Raw genomic sequence first — 17,814 nt, 5'->3', positions numbered from 1 at the left:
AAAATTCCCAAACATTCAGGAAATTTCACAACTTGACGATAACGCATGTCATCGCTGATATCATCCAAATTTGCACCCAAATGATGACATTTTTATGATTTGGCTTCCCTTTTTTGTTTCTAGTTCAAGTGCCAATTTATGTAAAGACTTTCTTTGTCTACCCACTGCCTAAGCTATGATGTCCTTTGACTCCTGAGGAAGGATTTCACCCCTTCCAAGATTCTCACTCTTTTTGCATTGACAGTCATATGGATTTTTGTTCCAGTTTCTTTTAACAAAGGATGCATCTCTTTTAATGTATTTAGCTATCCAGGAACGGGAAATGATGGATGCGTCAGCATCCCTGGCCTCTCTGAAGGTTATAGCCCGGATTCGGTCAATCCATCTGATTTCCTCCGAGTTGTTGGCCATGGGTGTATCTAACTCCGCCACTCAGTCTGAAAATACAAGAAATGTAAAATGAAAAATAGCTTAATAGAAACTTAAGATAATGTACTTGGAGATAGTCTATAGCAGAAAACTTCATAACTTTCCATGATATATGTGTGTCTGTGTGTGTGTATCAAGTCTACAAGCTTTCCTTGACAATAATCAGGTCTCCCTAAAGAGGGTGACTCAAGGGAAAACTTCAACAGTCAATAGCACGGCCATCCTTTAAACTTTGTGTTCAAACCAGATGGATGTGTCATTGACTGGTGAAGAGCCAGCCTCATTGGGCAAACCTAATTATTGTCAAGGGAATTTTGTAAACTTGATTTTTACACAAAACAAAGTCATGAACTCTTATCCATGAAGACATTCCACCTCTTTCAGCTGACTATACTATTTAGTACTTAATCCTTCTAAATCTTTTTTTTTCCGACTGATTATGAATTGTGTTATATCTCGTTCTTTTAATAAAATTTATACTAGGCAACGAAATTAAGTGGAGCTCTGGGCATTATTTAAACGCGTCCTATAAACTCTAGTAAATTTCCCTTCAAATATACTGCTCTCAATTTCGAACAATGCTTTATGACGACCAAAATAAAATGGTTCTCTATGCTGTTTGGCAGTGACACATTTTAAAATCAATTGAGTTTTCTCCCAAATGATTTATGTGATGAATATTTTAGTAATGGGATTGGCATATGCGTTCGCTTAAAAGCAGGCATTACGTGTTGTGTACTTTCGGATTAACCACTGTAATGGGTAGGGTGCGTATGAATTTGAATGAAAATTTTATGAATACGTTCAAATATTTTCAATTAAAATTTTTTCTTACATTAGTATTATTACTAATTTCGAAAATAAAACATACGAGTTAAATATTCAAGAAAACCACATTTTTTCTAGGGTACATTCTTGTTACAATCCTATAATATCACACTTAAGAAATCCTATCAATATCATGCCGGCCAAGGACCTAACATTTGTTTAAAAAAAACTGATTCATACACATAATCTGAAAAAAAAAGAATCCTTTCCACTATGTCTTAAAATAGACAGAGGAATTCCAGGGAGATAAAAATCTAACATGAATTTAATATTACATTCACCTACATAGATAAGAATGCAATGTATATGAGGTTTCAAAGTCTTGTATCAGCGAATGAAACGTTAGCGTAAATAAGAAAATGGATCGGAATAAATAGAGATGATTTCATATTATATAAGGTGTGGAGGATGACATTCTTGTGAAGATTGTGTATATGTGTTGTGACGAAGCGCCAAGTATTACCTCACCACAGCCAGACACCTGAACCTTCATCACAAATAAAATACAACTGAATAATCTACAGACAACAGTGATCCCTTAAACAACTTACCAGTATTGCAAAAAATCGGACTAAGTTCATTAAAACAGTTGTGAGGTAATCTTATATGGAATTAAATTAATTAAAGGGTATCACTCCATCAACAACTTTAAAAGTCTAGGTATTTCACTGATTTTAAAATACTAAGTATTTCTCTGTTTTAACTCACTTCAATTATATTGCAGGAAAACAGCTCAATTGCCACTTTATACTTCTACCTAAACAAAATTAAATATAGTGGTGCAAAAGAAAACAATTATAACAATTTTAAATACAAAACTTTATTATAAAATTCAAAATTTATAAGTGAAATTCACAATCTCAGGGCAATTTACTGTTACATGAAGACAACACAAAGTTTAATTAATTCTTGAATTAATTATTAATTAAAATTAAATCTAAATTAATTTATCACAAAAATGAAGAAAATAAATTATTCAATCAAAATTTAAAAGTGTTAGGTAACTGAAATTTGGAAATTAATTCACAAGTGCTAAACAACACTGAAATTTGAAAAGAATTTTAATTAAATACAAATTAATTCAAAAGAGTTAAATTCTATAAAATATTCAACGATTAATTAATGAAAACAATTAAGTTAATGAAATTGTGAATGTAAATGAAAACACAGAAAAATGTCGAAAATACCAGAATTGCAAAAATAAATCATTAAGTTAGCACACAGAATATGTATATATATATATATATATAATATATATATATATATATATATATATATATATATATATATATATATATATATATATATATATATATATATATATATATATATATATATATATATATATATATATATATATATATATATATATATATATATATATATATATATATATATATATATATATATATATATATATATGTAAAGGCGTGCGTGTGTGTTTGAAAAGCAAATGAGAAAGTTGTCCAGAATTTGAGTCAAAGTCGTAAATGAATTTATAGCATATCACACCTTCATAAAGTTTAACGATAGCGCATGTTCGGGAAATTGAAATCATGGTACCAGAAATAGCGAACATCAGACAACGTTCACAGACGAATATTTATTTTCTACATGAATTCATACTTTGATGAAATATATATTTACAAAAGGCCTTATTGCTTGGTGAAATAAGCGATAACTAAAACATTTCCAAATTAACTATAATAATAACTTGTCTAGGTTTTTGAGAATAGAGAAAAATTAAAAATAAATAATAATTCCATTATGAGCTTGAAATGTTAATAAATGATAAATAGAAAAACTTATGTCCGCATATATTACTGATGGCGTTTTCAAGAAATGGACAGATTTATTCATTTTGCTTTTAATTTCTTTCCGTAAGGAATTAACTAAAATATATTTTTAGGACAGGGGTGAAAGGATTAGAACTAAAACTCACCTATACTGGTTCTAACGAGCTTGTAATAACTATTCATGCCGATATTACAGATTGCAATTTCGCTTCAGTATGAAAATTGCATTTTCATTCCCTACAGGCTAAATAACGCATATCTTTTTATGTAAAATTGCTATATTTGGTAGACTAATTTATAAAGGAGGTTCAGCTGAGGAACAGAGTTGAACACCTCAAAAAAATCGCGATAGATAAACAATTTAGAAGGAAAAAAGAATAGTTAGGATATAAATGTAAATATTCCGAATACAAGAAGGATTACATAGGTTGTGAGTTGCCAGATATACAGACAATGATTATGGATTTCTTCACTGTTTTATCTTTGTGGATTCTTTCAAGGCTGGATGTTCAAGCAGATAATCCTGATGGTATCTCATATGTACGAAAAGTTTAATGCGGATGGTAATTACTTCTTAAGAAAGTTATTGAATGAATATAGCAGATATCTCTCTCGCTTTATATATACTATATGTATACATACACACACACACACACACATATATATATAATATATATATATATATATATATATATATATATATATATATATATATATATATATATATGTATATATATATATACATACATATATATATATATATATATATATATATATATATATATATATATATATATATATATATATATATATATATATATATATATATATATATATATATATATATATATATATATATATATATATATATATATATACATACATATATATATATATATATATATATATATATATATATATATATATATATATATATATATATATATATATATATATATATATATATATATACAATATACATAAAAACACTGTATCGTGCTTCTAGGAAATCAATAGAGGGATCCACAGTAATATCCTTGTTTATCTAGATATAATATATTTATACAAAGCTTAAAGCTTTCGTCCATCCTCCTGTGGACTTGATCACTAAGCAAATGAGACATGGTATTGGTGAAGAATTCCAAATAAACATAAACAAACAGACAAAGAACATTGACAAGGTTAAAAAATGCGAACAAGTCATTGGGTCGTTTGCCTTTCCATAATTCGCTGTGATCTACGGGGCGGGACAAAGCGCCGGTCTTCTTCTTGAATGACATCTTGACGGTCGTTAACCAAAAAGGTAGTTTGTAGATTAGACTGTGGAACGGGCGAAGGATGGTTATTTACATTATCAGATTGAAGGAGGCTGTACACATTTCTGAAGTTCTTTATTCTGGCCCTTTTGCAAATTACTTCATTCAAAAGTAAATTATTCTGTATTCCAGTATTCCCCTCAAAGGTGTCATTCAAGTGATGAGAGCTCCTTCCATAATTCTCCTAGTGGTCCTATCCGCACTCTTATAACTAACTTTTCCTCCCTTGAAGTCGATGGCATGATCGGAATCCCAAGTATGCTTGGCAATGGCGCAGCAAACGTTGCCCAAACGGCAAGCTGCAACATGTTCATGTTTCCTCTGGTCCAGGGAACGACCGCTTTCACCAATATAGCATTTGTCACAATTTTTACATCCTATAGCATAGACTCCCATTTGTTTTTTAGAGCTTTTCGAGTTTGTGACCCTGTATTCATTGACCAGGAAATTCAATTCTTGACTAACAGTTTCAATAAGTTATGTTACCACAAGTTTTTTATAGACAGATGTTTTTCTAGAGCCAGAAGTATGTTTTATAATCCAAGGGAACGCTGTTCGACTGCTAATTTTAAATGCCTTCCCCTTCCTTATAATCATGACCTGAAAAAAAGTTTCCAATAATCTAAGAAAAGAAAGACATGGGTATAGCGCAGTTTTTCAATACCCTAAAACTCTTAAAAAGAAAATTATCAAAAAAAGGTGCAGAAAACCAAACACCGATGTTGGAGTCTATGCTATAGGATGTAAAATTGTGACAAAGGCTATATTGGTGAAAGCGGTCGTTCCCTGGACCAGAGAGGAAACGTGAACATGTTGCAGCTTGCCGTTTAGGCAACGTTTACAGCGCCATTGCCAAGCATACTTGGGATTCCGATCATGCCATCGACTTCAAGGGAGGAAAAGTTATTTATAAGAGTGCGGATAGGACCACTAGGAGAATTGTGGAAGGAGCTCTCATCACTTTGAATGACACCTTTGAGGGGAATACTGGAATACAGAATAATTTACTTTTGAGAGAAGAAATTTGCAAAAGGGCCAGAATAAAGAACTTCAGAAATGTGTACAGCCTCCTTCAATCTGATAATGTAAATAACCATCCTTCGCCCGTTCCACAGTCTAATCTACAAACTACCTTTTTGGTTAACGACCGTCAAGATGTCATTCAAGAAGAAGACCAGCGCTTTGTCCCGCCCCGTAGATCACAGCGAATTATGGAAAGGCAAACGACCCAATGACTTGTTCGCATTTTTTAACCTTGTCAATGTTCTTTGTCTGTTTGTTTATGTTTATTTGGAATTCTTCACCAATACCATGTCTCATTTGCTTAGTGATCAAGTCCACAGGAGGATGGACGAAAACTTTAAGCTTTGTATATATTATCTTAGATAAACAAGGATATTACTGTGGATCCCTCTATTGATAATATATATATATATATATATATATATATATTATATATATATATATATATATATATATGTATATATATATATATATATATATATATATTATATATATATATATATGTATATATATATATATATATATATATATATATATATATATATATATATATATATATATATATATATATAATATATATGCCATCAAAAATCTCGTTAGGTCAAGGGTTAAAGTATCAATTGATTGACTAGATCAATGACCCGGCTCAATGTGGGTGCCTTTGCAACGGGATAACTAAATCGGTGACCTTGTAGGATCAACGAAAAAGGAGACAGCGAACAGAAAGTAGTCGTTTGAGTAGTCTGAAAATATACCAGATGCCCAGAGATATTAGTTTTAAAGAAAGCACTATGAATTTACTAAAATTAAGTATAATTTCACTAAAATACAAGGCATAATACAGTGGCTGCATTAGAACCACGTGGCACTGTAAGATACAATAAGCAAGGTTACAAATGCCATTTAGTGCCACACTAGGCACGAGAAGTGATAGCTAAATTTACTAGACTAATCCTATAAGTTGACACACAGAGTAAAGCATGATTTCTTCGGCAGGTCTGATATATGCCAGCTAGGAAAACACGAACAAATTATACTGGAAATGAGCACTGTTTTCGTACTTTCGTTTGTAACTGTTTCTATTAAAACATCGTTGAATGATACACAGGTAGACACAACACCACTACTGGTAAGATCTGCAAAATATTCGGAGTTGTAGTGATATTGCAAAGATTTTTACTTTACTATCGAGGCGCAACCACAAAGCATAACTCACCGCTTCGGCTATTGAAAGGCGACTATAGGTATGCATATATATGTATACCATGTAGCATGCACCAGTTCATAACACTTACATTTTCGCCCTCATTTCAGTTTTCAGAAAACTTAAAGAACGTATTAACCCATTACTGCCTGAAACTTTTTTTTCAATTTGTGTTATTATTTTAGTTTAATATGTATATTTATATAGCATCATATTTGATGTTTTTTTTTTCATGGTATTTGTCCTAATATAGGACCTACTATATATAATAGGTCAGGTAGATAAGGGGTACACATTTTTATTGAGGAGATTATTTTCTATAATAAAATTATATTGGTATTTTCCCATAACTAGGAGGATGTATTAGAAACAAGACACTCAATAATAATGTGTTTATTACAGAATAATACAAAGAAATACTGCAGTTTACTGCCGAAAGTTTTTGCATTTGTAAGCCCTACTGCTGTTGCACGTGCTGACAGTATTTGAATATGTGAAATGGACAATAATTCTTACTTATACAGGTGAAATGTTTAACAGAAAATTGTGATACTTGCTGTATAATAAAATAGAAAAAAAAACTGGTTCATGCTTTAGAGAGAAAATTCATTCATACATAAATTTTGAGATAAATTCTGTTATATCACACAATAACAAACCAGATACTACAATAAGCAGTGTTCTAGAGAGCACGACGATTATACTCAAAGCATTTCACACACAATGAAACTCCGCACTTCATACACTATTGCGAAGGACGACATTTGCAAGAAGATAGAGCACATTTCCATGCCTGTTTTCCAAAGGGTTCGACGAGGTGACCAACATTGTCATAACGCACATCTGAATAACCCGAGATGACAGTCTTGGCCGGCCTGTTCCCATACGTGGTTCTGCCTGCTGAAGGTATGTCCTTGCAATTTAGCGCTTGAATGACAACAGTGGAAGGTTGCTTTCATCAACACGATGCAGAAGCCAGCAGTTTTGAATTGTTGCATCAATCACCCGGGAAAATATTGGCCGCTACCACTTTTCATTCTAATGGATATACGGTAACAGTTGATGTTCTGGTCCATCCTATCAGTGCCACCCAGGTGACTGTTGTAATCCCCAGTGAGATAATTTTCTTTTTGTCCTTCGCTTACCATCGAGATACACTTTCCAGAGGAGAAACAGGAGAAATATTTGATACCACTGAAACTGCTGCATTATCCTTTCAGCGTAGCGACAAGATCTTGTGAATACTATCCACAACAACTTCCGTATCTCCTCGAGGGACCACCTTCATTTCGTTTGTGGAGTTTATAGGACAAGACTTCGGAATTCTGTTGTCCCTTATTGTTCCAGTTGTTCCATAGTTTATCTCTCGTATGTGATTTACTAAAGGTAAACTTGTGAAGTAGTTGTCGAAGTAAAACCTCACTGGTATATCTTTGCTATGACTTAGTAGTTTTTCAAATAAAATCATTAAAGTGCCCCCACCTTTTCCAAACTTTCCTTCATAGTGACGATTCAACTCGAAGGCTGTCCCTTGGTATACATCAAACGTAGCTAAATATCCAAGTGAAATGTTTAACATTTTAGGCATCAAGCTTTGAATCCAAATCTCACAGGTTTATTCCGAATGCACTGTTTGCATCCAAGCCTACGTAGGCCATGGCAAATTTTGTGTTCAAATGGTTCATTAGAGGTCGGAGTTTTGCCAGTTTGTCATTCTTGTTAGTGCCTGATTATCAGTGAAATGCAGAAAACTCAACATCAGTATCCGAAGACCAGTATAAGCGGCGACTTGGTAATGTGTGGTATACTGAGAGTATGAGAATGCCAAAGGCCACTCGCAATTCCGAAACAGAGATGGTAAACTGCATTTTTCTCGCAAGCATATCTGCAAGATTCCTTGGGATTCATGTTCATTATATCTTCATCAAAGAAATATTCAAATTTCTCCACAGGTGACTTTCCCTTCAAATCTATGGCGGGTTGCGGTTTATCATACTGTGTTTGATTGACTGAAAATCGAATATTACTTGTTTTTTTTTCCGCTATATTCTAGAGACGTCTTTTGACTTGTTTTCCTTTTCTTTGATACTTGCTGCTCCTCTGCAAAATTGACATTACTGTTTGCCACCCCATCATCATCTTCACCTAAGATTCTCTCATCATGAAAGCTCTTAGTTGATTGGAATTTAGATTGTCAGCTAAGCCACCCTCATCTTCTTCAGCCGAGTCTTCGTCAGAATCCTCTTTGACTTAGGGAGGAGTAGTAATAAAAATTGCAACAGGATCCTTTTCCTCTTCATCTAAAATGTCCAGTATTTCCTGTAGACTCAAACTTCTGAAAAAAAATTAGAATTTACAATAATACAAGTAAAAGAACGAAAGAACTAGGGGAAAAGTAAGAGAAAGAAAAGGAATGAAGAGAGAGAGAGAGAGAGAGAGAGAGAGAGAGAGAGAGAGAGTTTTGTCTTATATCATATAAGCTGAAAATTCACTGGTAATATAGGACAATAGAAAAATAATTACACATATATAAAGAATTCGAAAATGTGGCGTGTTTTGTTTATAGAACATCCATGTGGTTTGCCCTAAGCCCTTTTTTCCCTTCGGATAGGAGTGCCAAGGAAAATAAGCCCATTTCGCTTTGCTGTCAAATTAATCATACACCTCACTTTTCAACACAGCCTCTCTCTCTCTCTCTCTCTCTCTCTCTCTCTCTCTCTCTCGTCTCTCTCTGTATATATATATATATATATATATATATATATATATATATATATATATATGTATATATATTATATATATATATATATATATATATATATATACTAATAAAAGGAGCCCATAAAAACACCAAAAATATAGAGAAAAAAGTACTATATTTCAGAGACTGCTGTCTCCCTCTTCAGGTAGATGATTCATCTACCTGAAGAGGGAGACAGCAGTCTCTGAAATATAGTACTTTTTTCTCTATATTTTGGTGTTTTTATGGGCTCCTTTTATTAGATGGAATTCTGTTGTTACAGAACATTGTTACCAGTCATATATATAATATATATATATATATTTATATATATATATATATATATATATATATATTTATATATATATAGATATATAAATTATAAATAATAAATTAAATTAAATAATAATAATAGATAGATAGATAGATAGATTAGATAGATAGATAGATAGATAGATATGTATATTTGGGTGTATTTACTTAGGTAAGCACACTCGTACTTATTTTTAAATTCGCTTTATTTGGCTTTTATTGGTCTTCCTACGATGTAATGTAGTTGACATAACTGATTCACTGCTTATTTTTTTTCCATAGATTGAAATTCAATGTATTCGTTCCCTGTTGCCTCCATCTTGGGATGGAAACCTTTGCTTCCGTGGATATCTATTAGGTTATGAATCACCTGGCCATTCCTGATGGTCATAGCAAAGAGAAGGTGAAAGGTTTAGGATGCTAAAGAAAAACTAAATAAATAAATAAATAAATTACTTAAGAAGAGCAACTTCAGGCACTTAACAAGAAAATGTTTTCATGATATGTATACCTAATATAGAATCCTATAGATAGTATTCCAAACTAATGTTCTAGTATAAAAAGGAAATGCTGAAGCTCGCCCTCTAACTAAATCCATCCACCACCTAAGAAAACAATCTTGCACTAGAAAAGAATAGCTTCAGAATTTCCTTTTTTATCAAAACATTTGTTTGGATGCTACCCATAGGATTCTATATTAGGTATGCATATCATGAAAAGAAATTTCTTATTAAATGACAGAAGCTGCTCTCCTTAAGTACTTTATTTGTTTATTCATCTTTTTTCTTTAGCATCCCAAACCTTTCTTCTTCTCTTCACTAAGATATGTTCATGACCATGAGGAATGACCAATTAATTCATAACCTAGTAGATTTCCTGTGAAGCAAAGGTTTTCATCCCAAGATGGAGGCAACAGTGAACGAATACATAGAATTTCAAGCTATGCAAACAATAAGCAGTGAATCAGTTCTTATGTCAACTACATTACATTGCTGGAAGTCCAATAAAAGCCAAATTCTGCGACTTTTAAAAATAAGTACACGTGTGCCTACTGAAGTAAATACACCAATAATATCCTCCGGGAACTGTAGTGAAGCTGTTATTTACAAAACAAACGTATCTTATTTAACAACAGCAAGTATAAATACAGCAGGACAGAAACTTCTATCCAAGCATTAGGAATAAAATAAAAACCAGATCTTGGAAAATAGTAAGGACGAGCAGGAAACAAAAGGCATTGCAAGTAATGCACAAAAAGCACAGTGCTAGAGCGCCTAAGAAAAAAATGACTAACAGACGCACGGACTCACGCATGCTACTGAACACAGGAACGCACGCACAAGTCTATTCTGTGTGTTTCCATTGTCCCATGTATACGTTTTAAAGAATGCACGCACTCAGTGACCTGAAGTATGCTGAAGAAACCCTTCCTTGTGGTTTACCTCATATCTCTGGAATGCGCGCACGATCTCGTTCCCGTGTTTTCGATTTGTGTCTCATCTCAGCGCCTTGATGAATTCACTGTTTTGCATCTGTCTATAACCGGCAAGAGCTAAGGTTATCAACCCCATTTATCTTAATATATATGTCCATTTTCACGTCTATGTGTACACTTGTCGCACACTACATTGGCTACTGGTATATACTAGTTCATAACGTCTTTACTTGCTCATGATTTAGAGCTACTTCCGCTGCTGGGGTTCTCCAGCAATGCACCACCATTATCGCTACCATAACAGCAATCTCTGGAACTGTGTAGCCTTCGGTGAAGAAAAACTTGTCTTCAGTGTAGGCAGAACTTTTACCACCTCGTAGTACCATGTATGTGTTTCAAGATCACCTTATCGATGAGTTGTAGATCTGTCAGCTGAGCACCATGAACTATCTCGAAACTACTCTGCATGAACCATTATTAACCCCTAATAGGTAACCTGGGGTACAAAGCACCCCACCACTTTTCAACTTTACATTGTTGGTGCTTTGGAATCCTTGAAAATGCTAGTAGCCAGCTAGGCTTTCTGATATTGTTAGTTTGACTAAAGACCTTGAAGGAGTAAGGTCTATCATTCCATTACTGTCCATATTTATTTTGTAGTAAGCTTCATTTGTGTACAAGAGACCCCATGTTACCATTAGTGTAAACATGTACAGGGTCTATAAGACCCCATGTTACTTACAGTGTATACATATAGGGGGTCAATAAGACTCCATGATACTTTCAGTGTATATATGCGTGGAGTCTGGAAGACTGACCCTATGTTACTGTCTGTGTAACCATCTTTGGGGTCTGCAATACCCATTATTATAGCTAGTGTGTGCAAGTTTGATAATATATCATGCTTATTTTGCTGCGTGTGTATACTTGCTTGAGGTCTACAGTACTATGTTATGTTTCCGTTGCATAGAATTTTCCAATGTTATTGAAGAAAAATAAATGATTTAAATATTTTTACTCTTTTCAAGCATTGTCAAACTGTATGATTAGAGTAAACATTGAAAACTGGCTATACATATCTACCTGTGTATATGCATAATTTTTGTTTTTTATTATTTCAGAACATTTTACAAAGAATTCTAAATTATGATATTTGCCATATTATTTTTTCATAAATTTACGTAAATAGTCATTCAGGTTAGGAGACAATTAGACAATGTTTAGTAAAAGAAAACAATGACTGCTGAGGAAATGCAGGCTATTCTTTTTGATGACAGTGATAATTGTGATGACGCTGTTATAGCATGTAAAAATCTTGAAGTAGTAAATGAGGCTGACAGTCTAATAATTGAAGAAATCTATGATAGTGATGAGCATGAAGAGTTTACTCCTGAAGTAATGGATGAACAAGAGGTTGAAACCCCACCATTACAGAAGAAGCGTGTTTCACCAAAGAAGCTGAACTGGCCTCCTTCAAAGGACCCTACAACAAGCTTTATTTCTGTATCAACAAATGTTGCAGCACAAAGCCCAAATATCTCCAGAAGAGGAATTAATAAGAAAAGAGGAGAGGCTGTTCAACCAGATAAATGTCTGCATTCATTCAAGAGGGAGTAGTTACGGAGCCGTGATGGTCACAGATTGAGTACTCAGCCACAAGTTCCAATCCAGTCTGCACAATTAGACACTCATCCAGATGACAGTGAAAGTCCCGCAAACGATGTTCAAACTGCAGTTTCAACACAAGATAATCTTGATCTCTTATTTTGTGATTTTTTTTTACAGCGAGATACTACTTCATACAAATTCTCAAATCAAACAATTGGCACCAAAGTTTAAGATAAAAAACGCTACAATAGAACCTGTAACTCAAAATGAGATCAAAGCTCTTATTGGATTGCTGATTATGTCCGGTGCTAGGCAGGATAACCATGTTACGACTAAAGAAATGTGGAACCAGTATTTTGGTGCCCCGTTATACCACACAGGCATGAGTGAGAGGCGCTTTTGCTTTTTGATTCGGTGCTTACGTTTTGACAATAAAGATACAAGAGATGAAAGGAAGAAGACTGACTGGTTTGCTGCAATAAGGACCATATCGTCACACATCGTAGATCGTTGCAAACAAAACTATAACCCAGAAGAGAATATCACAGTAGATGAGCAGCTATTAGCTTTCAGAGGTCGCTGCCCATTTAGAATGTATATAGCAAATAAGCCAGCAAAATATGGATTGAAGTTATTCATGGCCTCTGGTGTAAATTCTAAGTACATGCTAAATGCCATACCTTATCTTTGCTCCAATACAAACACACCCGCTGGAATACTTCAAGGTGAATATATAACTACAGAACTTGTAAAACTCTATTTCCATACCGGTAGGACAATAACTACAGATAACTGGTTTATATCTTATTCATTGGCTAGAAGTAAATGCTAGAAGTAAAGGACCGACTTGTGAGTTCATCAGCTTTCATATTTGATGAGAAGGTAACTATTGTTTCATACAAAGTAAAAAGTACTAAAATTGTACTGCTTTTATCAAACCTTCTCCATGATCCATCGATCAGTGAGAACACAAAACCAGATTATAGTGTTTTATAATAAAACAAAAGGAGCAGTTGATACATTTGATCAAATGTGTCCTTTTATGGACTAATAAATGCAGTTACTATTAGTGCATTCATACTATATAGCAACTTGCGGTTAGAGAAGGGTTTAAAGAAGCTGGAAAGACGATTTTTCATGCAAGCAGCAGTTTTAAGTCTTGTGAAACCATGGGCCCAAGAAAGACTGATGAGAGAAAGGATGCGTTCGGCAGGTTAATTCTATCATCATGCTTTAATATGAATACTCCAGTCATTCCTGCTACCACTGAAGGGGGCCATGAGAAAAAGAAAAGGTGTGCCCTATGCCCACGTAGAACTGATAGGAAAACTAAATCTGTCTTCCTCGTTTGCTATCGTCTTGTTTGCAGTGACCACAGCTTTTCCTCGTCTTGAATGCCAATAAACAAAATATTCTCCTTTAATGTTGTTCAGTGAGAGTTATTTTATGTATTTTCTTTAGAACAATGACATTTTATTTTATTTTACATTGTTATAAAATTTCAGAGAATGCTGCAATTGTTCTATCAATAATTTGTTTTTATTATTTAGAAAGAAAAATACCATAGCTTTTTCAGACACTATATAAAAAACTCATAAGTGATGTATATGCCTTGGATGATTTTGATAATTTGAATTATACTCATATGCAATAAAAGATTGTGAAAAAATTTCATCTGAATTGAAAAACTAAAAAAAAAATTATTTTTTGTATATATTAAAACAGTTTTTTTATTATTATTATTTTTGGACTAATAATATGTATTTTTTCAACATAAGATAGAAGTCTGAGTATTGAATAGTGTAATTCTGTAAACAAAAATGCAATAAAAAGATTTTGAATAATTCTGATATTTTTCTATGCTGGGTCTAAAGTACCTCAGGTTACCTGTCACGTTACAAGATAAGAAGGTTACCTATTAAGGGTTATGGGTCTGTAACCCCTGTAGGTGTATCCCAACACCCTCGCTGCTAAACTGTAGATTCGCTGTCTTCCGATGAAGGAATCGCAACCGCCACCTCGTTGCCGACTTGAAATATTCCGTTACTCCCATGCAGGAGCATCTTGCACCCGCCTCGTAGAAGTATTGTAGACTCTTGATTTGTCCCAGAATTTTATCCTGGGACGACCCATCGACGATATCTTGTCCCTGCAACGGCGACGTGTGACCTCGTCGCCCGTGTGAAGATCCAACATCTGGCGCAGTAGATCCTAAGTTGTTTCCGTTGTTACCATTTGTGTGAGCTTCTGAATTCTCTAAATTCACCTGTGTCCGTGTTTCGTCATTAATAGGTTCTAACTGACCCTTGATAAGTTTACATGATCTTAAAAATATTAAGTCTTGCTTTAACACACGAATCTGTCACGAACTTACACACCCAATCTCATAGTCAGTTATTAAAGGCTGAAATTCCTCACTAGAATAAATATGGTCATTATCTACTGATCCCTTTTGAACTTACTGGGAGAATTTTTATCAGTACCTGACCACTCATTATTAATCCCGTATCTGACGAGTATACCATCAAAACCCCCTTAATGTTTATACAACAAAACCCCTTAGTGTTTATACAGCTAACCTCCATCAAATATAATATTGAATATCCCTTCTATCTTACGTATCTCAAGTTGAATTCTACCTCCTCACTATAATAGAAATCCTATGTAAAGATACAAAAAAAAAGGCTTAATGGCGATTAAGCTTGTAAAAAAAAAAGATAAGCTGCCGCAACATATCAGTATCATTTCCCGAATGACCCTTAAAAATGACCCCTTAAAATTCTTCACCACGGAATGTCATCATTAACATTCCTGACAGTAATACAAACCTCTGAGTAATCAACTCCAAAAGAAAATATCAACAATTGGTCTCATCCGAGACACCACAGCATTGTCAGCACCAAACAACCTGTTTATTCAACATGTTTTCAAATCGCACCATTGACTTGTCTAGACAGACTCGTAAACTCAGAATCACCATTCCTCAAATTGACCCCTAAATCATCCATTTAATCCTCGCTGGAAATCCTCAATTAATCTTCACTGATACTACAGAACCACATTAAACCTCAAAATTATCTTCAGGACATTTTCATTGTTACAAATTATCCACAACATACTATATACCGCCAAATATATATATATATATATATATATATATATATATATATATATATATATATATATATATATATATATATATATATATATATATATATATATATATATATACATCTAATATATATCTAATTCACTCTACCTCGGAATTAATATATTTGTATCTATGCTTAACCGAATAATAAGATTCCCTTCCGTTAAGCATATATGAAAATATATTAATTCCTAGGTAGAGTGAATTAGGTATTAAAGGACATTTGTAGCTCGATGTATGTATATGAATCACGGTAATGTGATATGACTTATATTAATGGCTACGTGCTGTCATAGGCATTACAACACTGCCGAGGTCGAGGTGGGTTAATCCTGCCTCCAAATCAGCGAATACCTAGCGCGAAAGGTATTTGAGCGCGAAAGGTATGAGATAAGAGACGCATTAATTTATAGCCTCTTGCGGTGGTGGAGTGGGTAAAAGCTTCACTGACGTTCCTGGATTTGTATGGTGTCTTAGGTTCGCGCTGGGCGCCGACAATTCTATTATCACCTATAATATTCCCCTAGGTAAGCATATATTGATGATATTAATTCCGAGGTAGAGTGAATTAGATATTAAAGGACATTTGTAGCTCGATGAATGTATATGAATCACGGTAATGTGATATGACTTATATATATATATATATATATATATATATATATATATATATATAATATATATATATATATATATATATTATCACTGGTGAATAGAACCTTATAAAATACATAACCTTACCAGTGGAACCGTAAAACTGCAAAGCACCAGTACCACCCCTAAGTACCGTAATACCACAAAGAACCACACTTACCACCCCGTTGGCTCATGAAACCACAGATCGTAACCAAAAATCATAGCCACAAAAAATTCACCATTAAAATAACCACCAAAAATCATCACCAAAAGAAAATCAACACCCACCAGGCATCACCAAATCACCAAAAATAGCTCCCAGGTATCACCAAATCACAAAAATCACAACCAGGTACATTACCAGAAGAATCATTTATAATATTTCTCAACTCCACGGTATTTTCCCATATTTGCCACCCCATTTTTCCATTATGAAAATAATTAACTCTGGGTTTTCCCGCCAAATCGCTGCAGTTTAAGCATAATAAGAAAATAGTAAAAGAATGAAAGAAAAAAATGTTACATAAGACTAATAAATCACATTTCGTCATCTTTTGGAAAATCATTTTCCCGTCTTTTTCCTCTTTGATATATGTGTCAATTTTGACCGACCTGTCTTTTCATCTAAGACTACAAATCTGGTTCCTTTCTATTCTTCAATAACTCTAAAAGGACTCTCAAACTTTGGACTTAAATTGTAATTTAGTTCATTTCTCACATTGATTTTTAGGAATACTTATCTCTAATAGCAATTTTAACATCTAATGATTTCTCGTTGCTTCTTTCCACCATTTCTCGGGTCTTAGTCTCGAGATTACGGCTGAGACAATTATGTCTCTCCTTTGCTGTGGAAATTAATGCTTCAATTGTATCTTCTCCATGATGAGGTATAGTTACCAAATCAAATGCACCTCGTGCTTGACAACCAAACAATGCTTTGAATGGAGACATTTTAATGGAATCCCTAACCATAGTATTAATGCTATGCCTAACTATATCTATATATATATCACAGTTTCTGTCATTTCCTCCTATAGTCTTCCTAAGAGTTTCGAGCACCTTCCTGTTTGCTCGTTCACAAAACCCATTAGCTTCAGGTCTGTATGGAATAAAAGTTACTTTCTGTATCCTCATGACTTCTGCAAAACACTCTAAGGTCCTGTTTACCAATTCTCTCACATTGTCAGCCAACAAAACCTCGGGTGAGCCATATCTGCAGATGACCCCATTGAAAAATGGTACAGCTAGTTCATTGGCCGTTTTATGCTTAAGTGATAAAATTTGTACTGCCCTCATAAGTTCATCCAATAATACCAACAAGTACTTATTTACATAT

Source organism: Macrobrachium nipponense, chromosome 11 (genome assembly GCF_015104395.2).
Source record: "Macrobrachium nipponense isolate FS-2020 chromosome 11, ASM1510439v2, whole genome shotgun sequence".
NCBI lineage: Eukaryota > Metazoa > Arthropoda > Malacostraca > Decapoda > Palaemonidae > Macrobrachium > Macrobrachium nipponense.
This window is presented reverse-complemented; position numbering follows the sequence as displayed.